This window comes from Arvicanthis niloticus, chromosome 2 (genome assembly GCF_011762505.2).
Source record: "Arvicanthis niloticus isolate mArvNil1 chromosome 2, mArvNil1.pat.X, whole genome shotgun sequence".
Classification (NCBI taxonomy): Eukaryota; Metazoa; Chordata; class Mammalia; order Rodentia; family Muridae; genus Arvicanthis; species Arvicanthis niloticus.
In genome coordinates this window covers 88,740,119-88,755,026 of record NC_047659.1, presented here as the reverse complement: position 1 = coordinate 88,755,026, position 14,908 = coordinate 88,740,119, and the positions used below count along the sequence as shown (strand labels likewise).

The following is a 14,908-nucleotide window of genomic DNA, read 5'->3' as shown; positions in this document are numbered from 1 at the left end:
CACTCAAGAGCCGCCCAAAGCAAGACAATGAGTCTTCGGGAAAGTACAGCCTGTGGCAGGAGCCTCTGACTCCAACAGGAAGTGGTGGAAGGTTCTGGCTTTCTTCAGAATCCTTCAGACTCAAGGCCTCATCTGAACAGAGCTTCTAAGTAGAGACTCCAGCAAGACTTTCCAAAACGCTGTCATGTTCACAACATGACAACAAACGTGGTGACATCCTCTGGCCATCCTCAGTTTATAATCGCCTTACAAGTGAGGTTAAAAAGAAAGATTTTTAGTAATAAATTTCTCAAAGCAAAACAACAAAGACAGAACTATTTCAAATGTGTTATTTTACAAAAAGGAGACATGCTTTCTACTGGAATTTTCGACATTCATTTTCTTTTCCTTCTTAACAAAGGGAGTGAGTGGTTTCTTTCAGAGTTCAAATTCATTTTGAAATAAAGAAATAGAGGCCAGGGTGATGTCTCTGTGGACTAGGGTTTACATCCCCAGCACACCCTTAAGACAGTATCAGTGTGGAAGCCCACTTGTAACTCCAGTGCTTATCAGGTAGAGATAGGGGGCCTGGGACAAACTGGTTAGCCAGATCATCTGAATCCATGACCTCCAAGTTTAGCAAGTGATCCTGCCTCTGTAAATAAAGTGGAGAACAACTTTAGGAAAATACCCAATGTCAACCCCTGGCCTCCACATACATGCACAAGCATGAGCACATGCACACAACATGAAAACATGCATCCATATACATCACACATATAAACACATAGAAGAAAAGTCAAAAGTTAAAATAATGGTAAAACCACATGGAACACTTCTCTAAAGCAGATGCCTTGTGGCTGGAGTGCTCCCTGCTCTCCCACACAGACATCTAACAGTAGGAGCAGTGTTCCAGTGCCTCCCAGCCAACCCCACAGATCAGGCAGCAGTAGGTGGAAAGGATGGAACAAGCCCCCCACAATGAGGTCACTTCACACTTATGAGTAAGACTCACACAAAAAGTCTCATATGCCTACTCCTCCCTAGCTTGCACACCCACCTCAGTCCCCTGTCACAGTGCAGCCATTTTATAACAAATTGTTGAAAATCTGATGCCTTTCAATATTCACTGTTTGTGCACAGTGAATATCTGGTTTGTGGATTCCTCTGCCGCAGGCATATCCATTTGCTTTTTCCGTGACAGTTCACAGCTTGTCCCTGCCTTTCTCATTTCTCTAATTCCTTAGGTGGTTTCTTTCCTTCTGGTAGTGTTTGTCATATTTCTCCATGCAGAATCATCTGTGAATTTCATTTTCAAACCCCTTTTCACTCCCTATGGTCCTTAGTGAAAACAGGTCTGAGAGAAATAGAAGGAAAGGCCAGCATCCCAATCCGTTCCAGAGACCATCCCCTCTGTAGGCAGCCCAGAGTCTAGAAGGATATTTACTTCCAACCAGAATATTTTCCAGTCACATGAGAAGATGGGCAGCCAAAAGAACCTGCATTCATTTGTGCCAAGCATCAGGACCTTTATCAACCGCCAAACTTCCAGACTCATAAAAGGAACATCCTTTCAGCTTTTGTGCTGGTGTGACAGGCATAAAGGAGAGCTTGTGCCCACCCCAAGAGCCACATGGGGCATTGTCAATTTAGAATGTGCAACGAAGAGGCAATTCTCCATTTCCCTACCCTGCCGGCAATTACATTTTGCTACACAACCCCAAATTTCCTCTTCTTTCTGTGTGACATAGACATTCAATCTTTCCACCAAGATAGTCCTTGGTGAACCAGCCCTTTCAAAACTGTCTTTTCAAACTTCCTTGGGGGTAGGCTTGTGATGTGACCCACTTCTGTTGCATTACATTCTGGGTTGTGCTGATCAAAGCATGGCTTTGCTAACTGGCAATGCCAAATTCCAAGTAGATCTCAGGAAGAAAGGAAGGAGCTGAAATCAGCATGCTCAAGAAAGATACAAAGTAGACATTTAAACAATATTGGAGGAGAAGAAAGAATTAAAGTTATACTTTGCCTGATCTAGCTTCTGATGCTGAATAGATCAGTGGGTCAGAACAGTTGCTCAACCTATCTGAGTTAATTTTCTCAGGAAGCAAACAATGAGATAGTTGAAGTGCACATTATCTAAACGAATGCAGAAAGTCTATTGGAAGGACAGCATAGAGCACAGGAACACCTTGCCCAGAGTATCCCCACTGCAGAGGAGAAGAGAGATGGGGTCCATGGGAAATGTGGAGCCTTTTAATATCTCCAGGGCCACCATTTGCTTCATTTCTTCCATGCATCATAAAGACTGGCTCAAAGTCACCTCTTGCCTAAAAATTAAAAAAAAAAAAAAATCTCTGAAGTGCATTTGTCTCTGTTTTCACACACCTGCCTTCAGAAAACACTCCTCAGATATACACTGGAGCTCCAACTCCTGACCGCTCCTTCACGGATCCATCCCACCTATGCCTAAGCATTTCATTCAGGTGTTCACAGAGTACCATCTCTCAGAGGATCTGTATTAAAGTGAATATTAAAAAATGGGGATTCTCTTTAGGTGGAATTCAATTCTTCTATTCTTGAAATCTTACTGAAGGCACTTACTGAATGCAGAGTGATAAAAGTTAGACACACAAAGACCCAAACATGGCATAATGCCTTACCCTCAAGGACTTTGTAGTTTACAGGAGAGTCAAATCTATGAGTGTACAGGAGCAGCTTAGGAAAGTTCAAGGCAGAAGGACCACATAATTTACAGCACAAAATAGGATACTTTTAAAGAGTAAAGACGTGCATTATTAACTGGTAGTATATGTATAAACTACATCTATCCCACAGAAACCAGCATCTATGGTAATCCCAGCTCCAATGAGGGCAGTTACCCTCAATAAAGTGTTCTTCCATAGTCATTAGAATTCCTTATGATACAGATAATACCTTGACCCAGAGAATCAAGTTGTACCTAATACAAAATTAGCAACAGTTTGTGTTCTGTTTCTGAAAACTGCCAATGACTTTCCCAGAATTCCCTGCTATTCAAAGTGCTATTCATCCACAGTTTTCTTGTTTCTTTCATACCAAAGGCTTCCCAGTAGATGTGATAACAAGCCTAATCCCGCTCTAATGAAAGCGCTTGCATTCCAGGTGGCCACAGGAGGCAGGTCACCTGCTCAGTCCCTCAGAAGGCTTCTGTTCCTCTGTCTGAGCTTCCTTCTGCTTTCCTCGGTGCTTGTAACTACGAGGTCCTTGATACACTGTCCAGAGGCAACACGGCTCCCGAGTGAGCTTCCTTTATCTTCTGTGGTTCCACGTCTTACTGGATTAATGCCTCTTCATGGTTTTTATAACTGTAGAAAATTATTTTTTGACTCCACTGACCCCGTCAAAGGTTTTTCTGCCAGAAAGTTAGATTAGTTGATAATTAGTTTTAAAATGATTAACTATACATTTACTAAGAAACCTTCTTTCCCACAGTCTACTGCTAAGTTGCTTGACCTTTTATAAGATTATATTCCTTAGGTCTGTCACCCAAGATGTAGCCTAAGAAACAACATGCCGTGGCACTCATTGGAATTTTCCTCCTGAGTAACTGGGAACTCAAAGGCAGGCTGAGCAGAAAGAAGACAGCCATCTTCCAGGCTACGCTCTTCACTGAAAGGCACCTACTTCTTCCATCCAGAAGTATAGACAAGCTGCAGAGCAAAGCAGAGGTTGGTGTGCAATGCAGCATTCTTTCTCAGTTCCTTCATCTAAAAAACAAAAACAAAAAATTATTCTAGGGAAGAAAATTCACAGCGCTGGTCTCATCCACCTCACTACTTACTATTCTGAGACACAAATCTGAGCTCCAAACTGAAGGCAGGTTACTTAGCCAGTAATGCACTCCTAAAGGTCAAGAGTAATTTTATATGTCTCATCCTCTGTCATAATTGATAATAAAAAGATTAAAAGGTATGATACAAATTAAAAGTGGGCAAAAGATGCAAAGAGAAAATTTATAAAAAAAAAATCATACCCAGTAAATACATCAAGACCTTCAAGGAAATATGACATCATAGCAATGAAACTGGGAAGGTTTTAGTGCTCCAGCACAGACACTGGCAAGGATGTGGGAAAACAAGATGCTGTGCACTGCTGAGGACAGCGTGGACCTCCGGTGTCAATGAAGGCAATGCCAGTCTCTGATGTAGTTGAAAATGGGTCTAAGCTGCCACCAAAGCCTTTTGCTTCAGGTGATTCCTCTGGGAACTTTCACTCATGCCTATGCGCAGACTTCCACACAGCTCACTGTTGTTATTTATGGTTTCAAGTTGAGAGAAATTGTCTCAGTACCATTGGTGAAGACAGATAAATCTGATCTAATCACACAGTGGACTAAGTTGATGTTAATACACGAATTGCTGATTATATAGGTAGTGAAGGAGACCAATATCACAAACAGGAAATGAGGCAAACATCAGAATTTTACAGTATATTATTTATATGCATTTTTGAAAAACAAAAATTACTACATGATGAGAATATGTGTATCAAAAGGCAAGAAAAATCAAAAGGATAAATATTACTTTGGACTTAATTACTATGGCTAGATAGTAAAGAAAGGGGAGTTATTTATTTATGATTTTTTATCCATCTCTTTAAAAAGATGTGATGCAAACATTAAAAAGTAATAGTTACTAAAATAGTTTTAATAAAATAAAAACAAAAAACTAGAAGCTAGTTTCTGTGTATGTTGTACATACATACATACACACGTACGTAAGTATGTACATACACACATACACAAGAAAAGAAAGAAAAGAAGGAAAGAAGAGAGGAAGAAAGAAAGAAAGAAAGAAAGAAAAGAAACAAAGAAACAAAGAAAGAAACAAAGAAAACATTTGAAAACCTAAAATAAAGAAAAAGAGGAGGAGATAAAGAATGGGGAAGAGGAAAGAAGAGAAGAAAGAAGGGGGATGAGAGTTTATGTAGATCATTTAGATTTACAAGCTCAATGTGGGCAGAATCCTAGGGTGCAAGGGCATCAACACTGTCTATAAGAAATAGACCAGTTTCTATTTATGCTGAACCATAGAAAGCCCCCCACCCAAAGCTGATTACATTAGAGCTGATTTGCCTATAGGTGGAACCCTTAAATAAGATGCTGGACATCATGCCGATGTCCAGGAAAGCCTACTGTGTTCTAGATGAGTGTTTGATGACCAGGGACATCCCGGCACCTCTTAGAAGAATTTATAATTAAAGGGAATTGAGCAGGTCAACTTGCTTCAGGAGGATTTGTCTTTGTCACTGCCCAGTGTCCTGGATGGGGATGGGCCTGGCATAGCTCCCAACAACCGATAATGTCAATACTGTTCAGGCTCTGGAGGCAGAGCCCATGATATAGTGTCTGAAGAGCTCGCTATTTGCTCCATGTTGACTGTACATTTTAGAGGGGAGAGAAATCACACTTGATACTTGAAACTGAACCAACGACCTGTGTTAGTAAAGCCATCGCTCTTAGAGAAGAATCTCCTACCACCATTTTACTAGCCAGCATAATTCCAAAGGACATCTTGGATCTTCTCTTTATTCCCACAGATTAGTGCAACTCTTAAACCCTTCATTTTGTCTTTACAGCAAATAGAGATCATTACAGAAAACCACAACTGGATACACTGCAGAGATCACTGGGTAGTGCAGAGCCCAGCTCCAAAAGATACAGCTTCAGCACAACTCCTGCACTGGAGGTTCAGGGAACATCAGGGAAAGAGTTGAGCAAAAGACTATAAGACCCAGGAGACCAGAAAGTCTACTTTAACAATGTGTTTCCTAGAAACAGCTGCCTAAACAAGACCAGGACAATAACAAGTCAACAGACATGCTAACGTGGAGTCCCACCCCAGACAAAGAACTGAAAGTTGGTTTTGAAAAGGAGCCAGAGAAAATAAGAGGTACATACTCATCCCTAGTTTGATTGACATTTAAGCTCTAGGCCATACCCTAGATTTGACAGTTGATATTTTTTGTACATAACAGAAAACTCAAGGCTCTGGAATTTCCATGTGTTTCCTGTGACTGATTTTCACACAGATGTCTTTGTCAAGCACAGAGGCAAAGATCCCTGAAGCTAGTTAGGGATCTATGCAGCTAGGTCACTGAGGAAATGCCAGGTTACCCACAAGCATTTCAGGAGTCCAGGAAATTCTCTAATGAACAAACCCACACCCACAGAACACTATTTTAATAGGGCCAGATTGCCCCATAAGGTCTGTAGAACTTTGTTTCATGTGGGTCCTCATGTTTGCTGGATAACCAGTGTAGGAAACGCACTGTTTGTGGACCCTCTTTGGTATTCGACAGCTATGTCCAAGGAAGAGCTATGTCCAAGGAAGCTATGTCCAAGCTATGTCCAAGGAAGAGCCCAGTGCCTTCCCCGTCCTCTAGGACCCCCAGAAACTTGTTAGCTGTATCCAAGCACACATCAGGCACCAAAGCGAACAAGAATCACTTAGATCTTCTAACCACAAGTTGTGAAGTCCTCACTCTGAGCCAAAGTGCATAGCTGGGCTGAGTTGTGGGCAGGGGAGGGGAATAGAGGGCAGGCTTCCTCCAGTGTTGGTTTCACCTCTAACCGCAAGGAAATTTCCCTCCATCTTCATTATTTCTGGCATGAAGCCATACCATAGGAAAGCAGAATTTTTGTTGAGAGAAGAGATATAGGTTCTGGTGAGGAAGTAAGGGGCAAGGAGTGAAGAAAGGAATGAGCTAGAAAGCAAGAAGAGAGAATCAAAACCAGACAGAGGGATATGGTAAGTGATCAGAGGCAGGGTGGAATAGCTGGGTAAGTGTCTGAATAGCCAGCTTATATGATGGAGTTAGGTTTCTAGATTCAATTATTAAATCAGGTTCAGTCAGTACATAGTGACTTACCTATACTATGATAGTCCTATGTCAGTTTTAGGTCTGGTTCTATGTCAGTCAAAATAACTCTAATATCCATGAGTTATTTTAGCTGTAGACCTCACAGTCTGGCACATTATTAAATAAAATGTGAAGGCTTTTTCCAAGTAATTCCAAGATGTAATTCTCTTCTCTGTTCCCCCCACAAACACAAAACCCCAAATAACACACAGAAGTATGTTAGCTTAAAATGTACCCTGATCAACTGTGGGTTACACTTATACTCATTAAATGATGTAACTTCTCAGCTTTCTCTTCCATTCCACAAGCCAAGAAAAATGAAGATTGCTGGTTAAAGAGGTAAGTTGGGATTCTGTACGACTTTGTTCTTCTAGAGTTACTGTCACTTGGTACTGAGATGATAGAATGGTTGGAAGCCATTTGCAAGCACTCCCAGAGATTGAGAGTTGCTGTTGCAACTTGAGACCTGTAGCATCCAGAGCTTACCTTCCCAGATGTTCCCAGCACAACGTTGCTGTTGGCTCAACTTGGAAGATCCAGTGGGAAACTTTCCTCCAAACCATTACAGACACAGACATACTGAAAACAACGTCATCCACGGACCACAAGCAGTCTGGCTCAGAGCAAATATAAGCTATAATCTGAGACCCTCTCTGTCCCAGCAAAGAAAAATAAGAGCAAAGATGGAGAAAGACATAGGTAACCAGGGAGAGGAGATTCAGTAGAGCAAGTACCTCCAAAAGGAGAACGGGAAGGCAGGACATGCATACAATCACTGGGGTAAGAGAAAAAAATATAGACAGTGGTGATGAAGGTATGAGGAATCAGGAGTCTCTCTTTCCTGCCTTTGATGGATTTTGAAATCCTGAGCCAACAGATCCTGAGAAGTTGCAGGAAATTTATTCCCAGCATCCATGTGGGTGGCTCACAACCACCTGTCACTCCAGCTCCTGGGAATCTGATTCTGACCTTTGTGAGCACTGACACGAATGTGTGCTCACACACACGCATACACAAACACTGACACACATGCACACACATACACACACACAAATAAAAATAAAATAATATTGAAGGTTAACATTTAATTAAACGTGATAGAGCTAGGATCAAGCTTGAAGAATTCTGATATTTATATCAGCAAAAGGCACCAGTATCGGCTCAGTGCACCAGGGGAATGTTCTAAACATAATTGGAATTTGTCACCTTTTAACTTGGGTCAGTGGACATATCTGCCTCATTGGCAGTCTGTTTAATAATTTATTCTATTTGCTGGGATGTCAGAGAGTTCTTTTGGTGGAGGCTAGCTCAAAATTGAAAATGAGATAGAAAATAGTTTATAAACCACAGGAAGTTTTACTTAAAACTCACAAGCTATCAATCAGTGGTTATACATCTTTCTGCAGTAATCAATGTGTGTAGATTCTGTCTGCTGCCCTCTGCTGGGCACTCATACGCCCTCCTTTGAGAGCTGCCTCTTCCTGTCCCCTCCCCAAAGGAAGGTATCTCACATCTGGCATTTTCACGAGTGAACACCGGAACCTAGCATAGTAGCTCATAGCTTGTACTTTCAGACAGACAGACAGACAGACGGAAAGAAGAAAGAAAGAAAGAAAGAAAGAAAGAAAGAAAGAAAGAAAGAAAGAAAGAAAGAAAGAAAGAAAGATGGATGGAAAGAGAGAGAGGCATACCTCTAAGGGTCCATCACCAAGTCTGTGCAGTGAACATGTCTACCTTCGGACTCAGAATGTATCACTTTTAAGTTCCTGGTACTATTTTATAAGAACAAAATGGGATTTTATTCCACCATAAAGGACAAATGTATATAATCAACATAGACAATGGATGGATGTGAAGATCATCACAGTAAGCAAATTAAGTCTGACTCAGAAAGACAGATGTGCATACATTCATACGAGAACTTGGATTATAACACACCTAACATGAGAGTAGAGAGGGGAGGCTTGAGAGGAGGCAGGAGAGAGGGAGGGAGGGGCAGAAGTGGAACTGTACTAAAGGGTCACAGGATTAGGAAGATTGAGAACTACTAGACTAGAGTTTCTGACCTGGTCTAAGCCTATGACAGCAGAGGAAAGGTAGGTTCACAGTCCAAGAAGAGCTGTTTCCACAGGCACAGCGGCTACAGAACAACTCTGGCCCGAGGAGGCCCAACTCCAGTGCAACTGCAGCCTTCAGAAGGGAAGCTCTGAGGCTGAACACTTGAACAGCAAACCTGAGGCCCAGTACTCACTCACAAAATTACAAGTATGCAATCCACTTTGGGTGGAAAATGGATGGAGGTGAGACTGTTCCTTCAACCTCACTAACGTGGATAACAACAGTGTCTATTTTGCAAGGTTTTGTGAAAATCAAAATGATGCCTTTCAACACTCTGCAGAGAGCCCGTCCTGTCCGTTAGGTCATGAATAGGAGTCATTATTATGTACCAGACATTCAGCCAGCCGCAGAAACTGGGCCCAGCCAAGGCATTTGCTTCTCCATCTCCAGCACAAATATTTATTCTTTATATGAAAAATTCTTTTCCTGTTTTATATGAAACTTTCTTTCCCCAGTAAACAGCTATAAATCTCAAGTACACATCTGGATCTAGAGGAAGCCCAACAGAAATCAGACAGAGCTGATGAAAAGGTTCTGTAGTCCTCCTGAAAGCACCACAGCCTGTGGGGACCTCCAATGAGACTCGTGCATGAAGCACTGATGCATTCCCTGATCACACCAGGGAGCAAAGGCATCCAGCCATCTCATTGTCATTTTCAATATTATCTATAATGATGAAAAATGGGGAGAGAGAGAGAAAGAGAGAGAGAGGGAGGGAAGGAAGGAAAGAAGGAAGGAAGGAAGGAAGGAAGGAAGGAAGGAAGGAAGGAAGGAAGGAAGGAAGGAAGTCAGTCAGTCACTGGAATATAATGCACAGGAATAGTGTAAAGAGGCAAGCAGTCACTTCTTAAGAACACTTTGTTCTTAGGCAGTGGCTAGCTCTGTAGACACGGACTGCCATGCTGTTGAGAATGGCCTCTTTGAGTGCTTCTCTGTCAAACTGAAAGACACTAAGCCCCATCTCATGTTTTTCTATGTCACCATGACTATGCATGTTGGTACAACCAGTGTCTGTCTTGGAATACGTTCCTTTTGGTGTCTGGAATACACACGCTCTTGCTCTCTTCAAACTTGAACATTTTTGTCACTTTGACCTTGGATGTCTTACAAACCACACTCAAACCAACTGAGTTAATTGGCTTAGATATGCTTAGGGATGGTGCAAAGCCCCTCACACTCCCCCAGCCCAGAACAGCAACATCCTATTTCTAAAAACAGCCTGTGGGAAATTTACAAGGTCATGTTCACACTATTTACATGCAAGTGAGAAAAGAAAATATATTCCAAAAGGACATACCTTAAATACAAATGCTAGAAGACCTTGCAAATACATACGAGAGACAGTCTGTTAGCATTCTCTCAGAATGCCCCAGAAAGGGAGCTAATTTCCTGTGCAGTCACAAAGGGTGTGGACAAACCCCATGATTCATGGCACCAAATATTTTATTTATGTTAATTTTTATAGAAATAAATGTTTTCCTAACATTTAAATTATTGACTATAAATATGATGTAAAATATATGCATTTTTAAAGGCCATTTGTATTATAATCACTGTATGTTGGTCTTGGCACAGGAAGAAAGCCCAGGCATTCTCGGAAAAGGAAGGGCTAGCACACATGTAGCCCACTGTCTCCCTCTGTGAAGCTCAAGCTTACTGTGAGGCTCAGAGCCAATGGCTTCAGGGTAGAATTCAAAGTCGGCACTTTATCATCTTTCTGCCATATTTAGATGTTATTTTCTAGTTTAAGAATTTCATTTGTATAAAAAATGTGATAGTCAATTAATTCTATTGTTTAAAGATGGTATGTTTTTTTAGCAGTTCCTTAACTTAATCTTTAAAATGCAATTAAAAACATTTGTTAATAGTGGATAAATTCTCAACAGTGTGTAACATTCTTATAAGCCAAGTTTGATTTATAAAATAAGCAGATGTTTTCAACAGCCTGGTATATGGATCTAATATGGTATGTGACCCAGGATCTCTGAAAAGGACCTGCCCTGCTGTGTTGAGAGAAAAGTTGGTGTACACCACCATCTTCTGGTCAGGTTCATGTACTAAACAAGAGTGTTCTCAGCACAGCAGGGAAAGCTGAGCATCTGGGGAGGGACGCTTCCAATTTGTTTACAGTGCACATCAAGCCAGAAGTGACTTCCATATATTAAGTCTAAAATAGGAAAGTGTGATGTGTCCTTTGAGAAGCTCTCAAGATGTAACTGGTTCTTAATACTAAAACCTACAGCACAATAAAACCTAAACCCTAGGAAGAATCTGCAGGATTTAAAATGATAAAACAACAAAAAGAACCTCTACAATGATATGAAAAAGAAGCTTCCACTAGAGCAGTAGAAGGAGAAAGAATGGAGTGAGCTTTTAAAAGTCTGAAAATAATAGAATATGAGGACTAAACAGAGTTGGATAAAGATGACAACCAAGAAGTCTGATTTATTTTTCCAACAGCATGATGTGCTAGAGAACTGATTAGTGGGGACAGGTAAGCAGTCCCCATTATGATGCTCTCATAAAGTTATTTTAGATATTCTACAGAGATTGGTTCCAACCACCACAAATCCCACTCCATACTGCTGTGGGTGACCACACACACACACACACACACACACATGCACACGCGCACACATACATGCACACATGCACATACATGTACACATGCACATACATGCACACAAACACACAAATAGTTTTTAAATAAACTGAGAGCACGTAACTGAGCTGCCCCCCAGTGGCTCTCCTATTCTGCTCCTGTATAAGGAAAGCAGCACCAGTTTGCTGTGTAATAGTGTGGAAACATGGTCATATGAAAAAGGCATGTAGTCAGAGAACTTACCATAAAAGACAATGCTAAGTCATTTATATGCAGGTGTGTATAAAATATATAAATTTGGGTATACACCACCTATCCATTGTGGAGAAAGAGCTCTTAGGGCATGTAAACCTTTACTTAAAGAGGATTCTTTGGAGCTCCTTGAAACTGTGAATTCCTGGATGAGTTGAAAGCAAGTTTGGGTGATTAAGAGCATAGGCTCCCCAGTTTACTCACTGTGTTCTACATTAGCTCCGCTTTCTTCTAGCTGTGAGACTTCAGAATAGTGATTCAGAATCTCTATGCTTCTCTGCCCTTAGCAGAGAAGTTATTCAAGTTCCTCCCTGTGGGGTCTCAAAGATCCATGGGCACCTGTGGTTGATGTTCACCTGGCACCATGGCTGGCCTTTGTACACTGTGGGATGAGGATGCTTCTGCCAAGGCCAGCTGAATGAGAAGAAAGCACCTGGCCCAGGTGCAGCATCTGGTCTTGATAGATGGATGACAGTGTTAATGCTTAATGTCTGCTTAAGGAGCAAATTAAAGTTTCTCTTCAGGAAATGGAGAAAGACATCATAAGCACAGTTACTTAGGAACATTCTTTCTCCCTTTCACCTCATTCTGAATTCAGAGGTTGTCCTCGTCAGGGTCCCATTCCTGTGAAGAGACACCATGACCAGAGCAACTCTTATAAGGACATTTAATTGGGGCTGGTTTACAGTTTCAGAGATTCAGTCCATTATCATCATGGCAGGCAGACATAGAGCTGGAGGGGCCAAAAGTTCTACATCTTTGATACGAAGACAACCAAGAGGAAACTGTGAGTCTGGTCACAGACTCATTTTTCATTGGTGCCACTTCAATAGAAAAAAAAATTGATTATGCAATAGAACTCGGCTTCTGTCTTTATCAAAAATGTTTGTTTTGTTTATCATTAGTTTTTGCATTGATTTTTTTTAGTAACAATCACATTATAATATCATTTTAATGCTTACTTGCGCTTACTGGAGCCCAATGTTGGACGCCAAACTGTTGCAGCCCGTACTGCCCGTTCCCGTCCGAGGGTCAGGGTCTAGCGAGAGAGAGAGTGGGGATAAAGGGGAAGAGACGCGAAGAATGGAGACAAGACAGAGATTCTGATCAAGTCTCGTATCAAGTCTCGTTTATTGAAGGGAATTTTGAGGTATTTATATGCTTTTGCCACGTGCCTTGTAGGCGCGTGGATACCATGTGCCTTGCAGGTGTTGATATGACGTAAGCCTTACAGGCATCTATAGCGTGGACAGCACGTGCACCGCAATGCCTTGCAGGCGTGGATAGCACGTGCGCCTTATAAGCATGTATGGCATAGATAGCACGTGGACAGCACGTGAACTGCAATACCTTGCAGGCGTGGCCACCACGTGCACCTTGCAGCTGGGGGCAGTAAACAGCAACACAAAATATGTGGGATATCAGAGTGTGCTTCAGCTGTTATAGGCTATTGAAAACCAAATCTTTCGTCAGGGTATATGGTTCCAGATGGCTACAAAGTTGATCTAGCCGCTTTCTGCTAAAGTCGGCTCCCAACACTTACTTAGGTTTTTGGTACCCCATAAATGTTATGGGGCTGCTTCCTTGTGGTCCTGGTCCTTCTGGAGAAAAGGACTATGGAGCTTCATTCAGAATTACTGAAGTCACATGGCAAAGAGGGTGGGTTTTAGGAGAGACAGAATCCGAGCTGTTTAAGTCATGAGCTCACAATTATTTTTAGCCACATTTACAATTGTGTACATGGAAGTGTATGCCACATGTTCCTTTGAAGCCGGACTCTCTCAGCACAGCATTGTGGGAAACACCCACTGTTCTGTATGTAGTTCTGCATGATAATTCTTACTGTATGTAATATCTCATTGTGAGAAGATGTCACAAAATTGGCAAGCATTTGTGTGAACTCCATTTATAGTCCAAACAGTGTTGATATGAATAGGCTAGCTGAAGTTTCTGTTACTGTGTATGTCTTCATTGAGCCTGTACCTCAGAGTCAGGCTGCTGAGTCAGAGGGTTGGTGGCTGCTTCCAGATTCCCAACAATTCCCATAGCCTTATCAAACATTTGGAGTTTGAGTCTTTCAGGGTGTGTTTCTGGTGGTGTTCTTTCTCAGGACTGTCTTGGCAGTCTCTGGTTCTTTGTATTTCTAGGCAAATTTGAGAAGCACCTTGTGGGTTTTCAGGAGAGAAAATGCCTGCCAGAATAATTTTTACAGCATTTGCTCTGAATCTTTGGTGGAGAACTGGCTGACGCCTTCATGGCATGCCTTGGCGTCTTTGTAAATTTTAAACCAGTGTCCCACACCTCTGCAAATGTTCCTTGAGAGAGATGAGTGGATGTGTGTATACCACAGAGATGGTAGTTGTGAAGAAGTGTCCGGTACAGTCTTCCACACCAGTGATCCTCTGCAGCCACAGCTGCATCTCACAGGCGCCTAAACTCATTCCTCTGTCCATTCCTGGGGCCTTGCTTAGGCACTTCAGACAGGCAGAATTCCTTCTTGGCATCCACCCCTCCTGCCTGGTGATAACAAATCTTCCTGAAGAACTTACTCAAATTTCTTTGCTCTAGAGGGTCCTGCCCTTGCTCCCAGCACAGTGTTTCTTGCCGTTCATCTCTGACACTGTATTGTGATGAGTTACTTAGACACCATATACTATAAGGTGGTAACTAGGACCATCCTAGTAAAAGGTAGTTTTGTGCTGGATAAATGCTTATGGCTACTTCATACTTAATTGGGCCATTTGTTTTAGATTTGTTCCTACTTATAGAACATCATTTGGATTTAAGTTTATCCAAAGATAGCTGGTGTCATGTTTTAACAACATGGTGGTTGTCAATCTAACTTTTGGCTCAATATTTGTTTGACCTGAAAATATTTCACTTACACTTAGGGGATGTGCATTATCTGTGATGGCTTACATCATAGTCTGTCAGTTTTAGGAGCCAACCATCACTGATTGAACACACTGATTGTGTGTTCTCTTCTGTTTTGTCTTGTCTCTAGCTAACTGGAGCTCTATGCCTGTTTGTGCCACTAGGTGGCAGTTTCTTCTC

General features: G+C 41.7%; 1 long non-coding RNA gene across 1 annotated transcript; it reads right to left on the bottom strand.

Annotated features, from left to right (window-relative positions):
* Positions 1–325: 325 nt before the first annotated feature.
* Positions 326–7,979, bottom strand: LOC143441401 (uncharacterized). Its single transcript, XR_013108755.1, has 3 exons — positions 7,369–7,979; positions 3,646–3,728; positions 326–3,373 (listed from the first exon to the last, which is right to left on the bottom strand). It is a non-coding gene; the product is annotated as an uncharacterized LOC143441401 (long non-coding RNA).
* Positions 7,980–14,908: the final 6,929 nt, after the last annotated feature.